This window comes from Aphelocoma coerulescens, chromosome 1, assembly GCF_041296385.1.
Source record: "Aphelocoma coerulescens isolate FSJ_1873_10779 chromosome 1, UR_Acoe_1.0, whole genome shotgun sequence".
NCBI lineage: Eukaryota > Metazoa > Chordata > Aves > Passeriformes > Corvidae > Aphelocoma > Aphelocoma coerulescens.
Genome location: NC_091013.1, coordinates 36,072,348 through 36,080,475, shown reverse-complemented (window position 1 = coordinate 36,080,475; position 8,128 = coordinate 36,072,348).

Genomic DNA, 8,128 nt, shown 5'->3' with positions numbered 1-8,128 from the left:
CAAGAAAAAAGAGAAAGGCTCTTTCAGGGTGCTTCAGAGCATGTAAGTTTAGCTTCCCAGTGCCAAAATTATTTCAAGATGAAAATTAAAGTTTTTAGTTTCACAGATGCATTTGAGAATGCTTTTTTGCATTCTCATGTTTAATGCACAGAATTGCACATACCAAACCCTTTTTACATCAACGAGTAATGCAAACAAGAACCTTATGCAAAGTTATTTTTAAGACATTAACTGTGTCTGCTAATATTTTTCCATTCTGAAGAATGAAGAAATATAAACTCATCATAAGCACGTACAGACATCTACTCTCGGGAAGAGAGGGGAAAGGCAATCTGCTTTTGATTATGATCAAATATCACAACTTGTGCCACCACACACCATGAACTGCAAAACATTTGAACCATTTGAAAGCAATAATCACAAATCTAAGGTGGAATTTAGGAATTTCCCTCCTTTCCACTTTTGTAACCATCCCAGGAAACCTTCACAGCAGAGGATTTAGATTTATCCATTTTTTGCTTTGAGGGTTTGATGAACACATTTCATCTTGAGAAAATATTACCACAGATGCTATGCATATATTGTCCAAACATACTTAATTTAGGCAGCAGTAAAAGTAAAAGAATGTAAAACCATCATAGGATTCACAGTGGATATTTTCATATGGGGTTAAGCATCCTCAGTTGTTCCTAATTTAGTAGATCTTCAGCTCCTAAATTCATCAGTGCTTGTGCACCTAAGAGAAGCAGATGCATTCTGTATGCAGCAAAAAGGTTCTGTCATTATTCTGATGCTACAGCAAGCAAACTTACAGTACAATTTTAATATGTAAATATAAAAAAAGAAATTAAAAGAGGAATAAAGTTCTGTTGATATAAACTGGGGTACTCTATTACTAGGTTTTTTGTCCCAGTCAAGCTATAGGAATTTTCCAAGTAGTGTCTCTGTTCTCATTCTAAACATGGAAGAGTTATTCAGGGTAGATAATACACAGAAAGTTTGGGCCTTATGAATATTTCAAACATTTGTATTTTCAATTATGTTCTTAATTACAAAACAAACTCAGCAACATTAATTTTGAAAGGACTGCATAATTCTTGGATGTACTTCTGTACAACTATCTTAGTGAGACATCTGCTCAGATAAATATTTCTCAAAGCTTTCCCTTAAATCTAAGCTGGCAAGGTGGGCAGAGTATGAGCTTTGATATTAATTAAAGCTATCTGAATTAGTTTACAAAAAGCTAATTTTTCTGCCTGTATACAGCTTGTATTTCCTGCTATGCTTTGCATTCCTTTAAATAAACTTAACTGTATTCTCGACACTCTCTATTTAATCTACTGTTCTCCTAGAAAATGTAGGTATTTAGAAAGATTAATTGGAAATACAGTGCTGAAGTCCCCATCATATTAAAACGACCTGCACCTCCAGGCAATCTGTTGCCATACATCCATTGTAATTTTATCTGCAGATTTTTTATCCTCTAAGTATCAGACTCAAGGCTTAAAGTACTGATGGACATTTTTCAGAAATCTTTCCTGCTGTGGAACTGTAGTTTCCAAGTTACCTTGAGAGCAAGAGTTTCCTTGTGGAAAACAGATGCATTAATTTTTTTCAAATATCATTTAATAAGTATGCATGAAGAGCCCTGAATTTTCAAACACAGTAGCATATAATAAAAAGACTATGTTTGTTTTAATGAAGATCTGAGAATACACAATTAATGTAGAATAAGTGAAAGGGTACTTATGTGGGAGAACTTATAAGGACATGGATAAAAAACTAAAATCTGGGTGGTTTTTATTTCCTGAAAAAATTGGAACAAAATTTTGGATTCTCTGTTATACTTCCATTTTTGTTTTTTAAGCTCTCTCTGTCATACTTCCAATGTTTTGGGGTTTTTTTAAAGCTGTTTATTTTTTTTTATAGAAGTAATACTTTGGTTTACAATTCCAGCAACTAGCCTGATTAATTGACTGCATTGGACCCTACTGACTTATATTCTCCCCTATTATAACCCCATTTTTACTGGTTTGGCCAATATTCCACTATATCTGCATACATTTATATGGCAAAACAAATCGAATTATTAATTAAACTGTTCTCTATGAGTTTATGCATCTATTCAGTTACTTTTCAGCAAAAACATCCATAACAAATTTAAGATGAAATAGAAAATACAGAGAAACATTAGTTGGAAGGGCTTTCCAACCCAAGAAGAAAAGCCAGATCCTGTGTCTTGTCTAAACAAACGTTTTGACAATATAAAATTTGTGAATGAGCTCTCAAAAGGGGAAAGTAGTTCTTAAATAAATATGAACAACAAATATTTCAGGAGCCCATGATCAGTTAAAAAAATTCAGACATGAAATACAAATGGGGTAAATAGTGTTATTTATGAAGACCTAATTACATATTAGAACTTCATTAGGGATTTTCTATCTATCCTGTCTGTTTCCACTACTTCTGTATAAATTAATCTTCTTCCTCCTTGCTGATGCAAACATATGTCTGACATCATTTCTCTCACATGCTCTCCTTCACACCCTGCCTCTTTTCTTTCTAAAGACACTCTAGAATAATAATGCTGCTTGAATAGCAAGGCACTTCCATTATGTGCTTCCAAAGATAGTTTGCCTGACTTTTTTTGTGACCAGAACCATTGAAATGCTCTGAGTAGATTCTGATTCTGAGTAGAACACCTTTTAGTACTCTAATTTAAGGTGTATAAATGACTGAATAATATCTATATTAGCCAGGAGTAGTTGCACTTGCTGTTTTAGCAGCTCATCTCTTCACTTCTCTAAACCAAGAATCAGTGTTAAAAGATTATTTGTTATGGAAAAAATCTTCAAAATTATTCACACTCTGTACTTATTCCTTCCAAGAATTTCTGGTCCCATTACTGTAACAGTCTCTGCTTGGACGACGAGTACTAACTACACAATGTACGTTTCCCTGACAATTCTGTCCTAAGAATATGAAAGCTTGTTCTCTACCCATCCTTTCTATTATATTCATAGTCTCCCAAAGCAGAGTATCCTTTCCCAGCTGCTAGTCAGCTGGCACAGACCCTGTCATTTCACAAAATGCCTTTCACAAGACTTACATACTGTCCTTTATCCCATGCATGGCAGACAAGTTTTGCCCACATGCAGCACATGCCCAGATCATCAGGGTGCAGATATCCTGCACACAATACCTGATCTCTATAAAGGGAATTAGGCACCCTGGAGACAGTGCCCCACAAGTGGGAAGATATGTGAGGCAGCACAAAGGATGACCAGTGATGGGTGCAGAACATCCATGGTAAACAGTCATTTTTTACAGGTACCACTGGCCATTCTCTATGTCCATCCCAGTGGAGAAATGAACTGTCATCACCTTGTGAACCTTTGCTGCCTCTGACTGTCCAAAGTCTTCTCTGGACACACAGCTCTGGACATCACAACCAGCACTGTTTGCCAGTGAATCTACTGCACTAGATACCTCAATATACTCTGCACTCCAGAGTGATATAAAAGGGCAAAACTTGGTTAAAGGTATCAGCCTCTGTGTGGTCCATATTCCATTCCTCATCATGACAGATGTTACCTACTCATTACAGTTGTAAGTTCTGAAATTACTTCCGGACAATCACAGACTCTGCTCACTTCAGTTCCAACAGGCCTTGGCCACCTGACTGAAGAACAGTCAGGAGGGACTAGGGCAACATGGTCCTTAGTGCTCACTGGATTGTCAACCCTTGTTCTACCTTATGCTTGAGAATGCTTACACGCCACAGTGACAGGCTTTTAAGATCCTTCAATAACCTCATGTCTTTGGTCTCTGTACTCAGACCACCTCTGCTGAGATATATGCACATCGCTGTAGATACCAACTTCTATTTTAAGAAAGGATTTAGCAGAAATCTGAACTATGTGTAAACTTTGCTTTAAAAAAAATCAATTCTTGGGAAGAAGAAAAAGCATGCAAGAAAGCTGTACAGACTTTGGAAAATCAATAAAAAGTAATGTGAGGGGCAATGTATGGTGTCTTTCATCTCAGCCAAGGCAGATGTCCTGGGCGTGGCACCACCACTGTGGTAGGCACCTGCTTGGTGTCACAGGATATATCTCTGGCATCATTCCCAATGAGGTGAAGCCCTCTTTGATGTGTAGAATTCTCAGTCAGGAACAGAATTGTATATCCCATGAAGGTGCTGCCTTTCTTCCTCTGATCTTCAGTTGATGTCTTGAGCCACTCCACTCCCTGCCACAATCACCTTCGTAAAGAAGAAGTGGTTTTGCCCCTGTACTTGACACTGATGGCGCTGCACCTCAAATCCTGTGTTCAGTTTTCGGCCCTTCATGACAAGAAAGAGAGGTGCAGGAGCATGTCCAAAATCACCTCAAAGGAGGTTGTAGCAAGGTGAATCTCAGACTCTTCTGCCAAGTAACAAGTGACAGGACAGGAGGAAATGGCATCAGGAAATTGCACCAGGAAAGGTTTAGATTAGGTATTAGGAAAACTTTCTTCATGGAAAGGGTGGTCAGCAATGGAAACAGGAAGGGAAGTTGCTGAGGGAAGTGGTGGAGTCGCCATCCCTGGAAGTGTTAAAAAGCATGTGGATGTGGCACATGGGGACATGGTTTAGCGGGGAACATGGCAGTGCTGGGTTAATGGTTGGTCTCATTAGACCTTAGAGAAACCTTAGATGTGTTTTCCAACCTTAAGAGTTCTAAGACAGCCTAGAAGGATTCTAAGACATGTCCACTAGGTCACTTCATATGGGCTGCAGCTCTTATTGTGAGCTGTTTTCCAGAGCTATTTCTGGCTCTTCCAGGCCATTCTCTAGAGTAACACTGTGGTTGTGCTAAGACCAAGAGATAGGGTAACACAACATGTATGAGTGGGAGAGGGTGGACACAGAGAATAGACTGTGGCAGGAACAAAGTTCTCTAGGTGGGATGAATCCAGGAACAATTTTTTTCCTAGATGCACTTTTTCCAGAAGCGTGTGGAAGAAATGTGCTGTTGCCTAGCTGTGAAGCACAGTGTCGTTCTGCAAGATGATGACATCCTCAACCAGGTAGAGTGCTCAGCTTGTTTTGTGGCTTATGTCTCTATTGAGTGAATGGGAGGTCTTTGCTATCCTCACCCTTCTCTAACAGTGTTCTTGTTGCTTTTCTTTTGAAACTGAGGAGACTGGTACAAGACTCCGTATCCGAGATGAAATCACAGCACTGACTTTAATCAGGGAATTACAACGTTCTCTATCTTATTTATTGTTTCTTTGCATATGCAGTGTAATATCTTGATCATTTTTGACCACAGATGCACACTGAGTTTTCTGCAGTGATAACCTGGTGAATTTCTCATTTGAATGCAGTTAAGTTTTCAGTTCTGTGAATTATTTGAGTATTTTTGTTCACATCCAAGGTTGCATTGTTTTGCATTTTAGTTACATTAAATAGCCATTTAATATTCCTAATAAGAAAATAGATATTTTCTACTGTGTTTAAGGAGATAATTTATTATCTGTGTTTATTGTGTTTTTCTTTGATCCCAACTGCCCTGTTCGACTTTATCCCTTTTGGCAAACATAAGGAAATCCTGAAGGACAGCATCAATTATAAAAAGAAGTGACTCCTACTGTAAAATGTCTGTTGCTGAAAATAACGGCAAAGATATTCTAACAACTGATATGGCTGTGCTTCCACACAAAGAGAATTGATCACTTCATGTTACTTAGAGTGGATGAACAAGTACTTATGACCACCTGGAATCTTAGAGTGAAGACACAACAGCACCAGATTTGGTATGTTTATTGACATCTCAGCAGGATATCGAAAACTGATGCTCAACTGTATTCAATTAGTCTACAGCCTCCTAACTAGACTGGAGACTTTTCTTGTACCTATCACCAGAACCTACATATTCTGGGAGGAGCAAATTAGCTAACATTCAAAATGCTAAAAAATATATATATATCTGAAAACACATAAACCCAGTATTTAATAGCATGTATCTGACTCAGCTGAGTTTATTTTACAAAGCCTTTTTCATTTCATTTCAGTGACTATTCACCCAAAACATACAAAAAGACACATTCTTCCTTTATATTTTTCTGAACATATGGAAGAGTGGCTTCCTCTTTGAACTCTTCATTCCTGAGCATTGCTTAAAACTGGGATGGACACACAATTTACAAACCTGAAAAGAAAGAAGAAAGGTCACTTGCATAAAGTGCTTTACCTCTGCACAATCTTAGTAAAAGATGGGTTTCTACCCTTTCTATGAAATTAGTCTCCCACTTTTTAACTTTTTTAGTTTTTAAAAAATCTTCTTTTTCCTCATTATCTAAGCTCTGCAAATATATCTTCAGGATTTTTAAAGTATCTTTTATTTTTTTTTTTTTTTTCAGTCATGCTCAACTGTATCACAGAAAATGGTTTTTTTAGGCAATGAAATTCATAACTTTCCATGGCACAATTGCCCCAAACAGCCTATAACTCCCTTGCATTTTATCTAGCCAGACAGCCTGATTGATTTATCTCTTTTTCTGAACACCTAATTATTTTGAGAATGTACAGCATCTCTACTTGTCAAGTATTAGCTCTCATTTTGGTTTCATTTAACTTCTGGAACTCCTCTAATAATACTTTCAAGTATGTCTTCAATCATGTTCAAAAACTTTCTATTTTTGCTCGTTCTTTCTCTGAAATTAAAATTTTACATAGGTGAAAAATCTCTACAGTTTTTACAGATGAATGATTTTTTAAGAGGAAAACAAAGTAAAGGAGATTAACTTTTCAGAATTATTACATTTGTGATAGCTAAAATCCCAAGCAGGGAACACTGCATTGGTTTTATGAAGCAAAAATGCAAATACATATTGAAAAAAAAAAAAAAAAAGAAAGCAAAAAAGGTAAGAAACTGATTCAGAAACTAGCAAAATGCTTTTCATAATAAATTAGTATCTTACAAGTGGTTTAACAAAAAAAGGTGCTATAGCAATATATAGTATGATGGGGGAAATGAGTCGGCTGTATTCAGAATCATGTCGTGAATTACATGACTATATTTGCTTTTTTTAGTTAAGCTTACCTGTTTGAGACATCTGTTCATGAATCTGATGGATGATGCATATTTGTTGAAAGGGACTAGGTGATTGTCTTTAGCTATTGCTAAGAATCACGTTTAACAATTTCTATTGAAATTCCTAACAGTGTTTTAAAATTTTGAGTTGATACTTAATGTGCTTAAGTAAAATTTCTCTTGCAAAGGTTCATGTTTTGGAGTGGCAATTAAACACAGTAATTATTACAGATAAAGACTTACCTAAGCTCTTCATTCATTCCATAAAAGAAGGAGATATGTGCATATCTTTCTTTTCCCCCAGTCATACACATAGAAATCAAAGCAAAAGTAACATAATGAAAACCAAATTATGCCAAATACAAAAATCAAGCTGGTATTATAAATTATTGAAAAATCATTATGAGTTCTGATTTTCTATCAAAACAGACATACAGCTAGAAGCTTTTTACCTAGATATGTAACAGTTAAATTTGATCAGGCTGATTCCTGAGTTATGATTAATTTGATAAAATGCAGACAACACCTTGCACATATTCTGAACTGGTCACCTTTGGGTCTCTCCATAGTTACTGCAGAGAAAAAGGCATTGGGATGGTAAAACAGATCTTTTCCTGAAGCAGGTACCTACATCAGCTTGGACTAATCACACTTTGACAGTGTTTGTTTCTCCCTGTTGACTGTAACTTAGTCTTCAGTGATGCGTATGGATGCCAATGTTCTACACTGACAGTAAAAAATAATCAAATGAAACTGAATTTAGTTTTAGTCTGCCTAGTGTTGTGAGTTAACTTATACCACCAGCATAGCCTATTTTAGCCAGTATTAGCAATAAAAGCAGAACATACATATTGAAGGTTTATTTCTATAGTTTTTAATACAGAAGAAGTTCAGGTACAGTCCAAATAAATTTAAACTGAGGGATATGCAACTTCACTCTTTAGAATTATTGTACTACAGAAGGATCAAATTAAGACTTTAGTGGTGTCAGCCACAATGAATGAAGAGAAAAGAATGACGTCTTTAAAAAACAAAAGGCCACCCGAAAA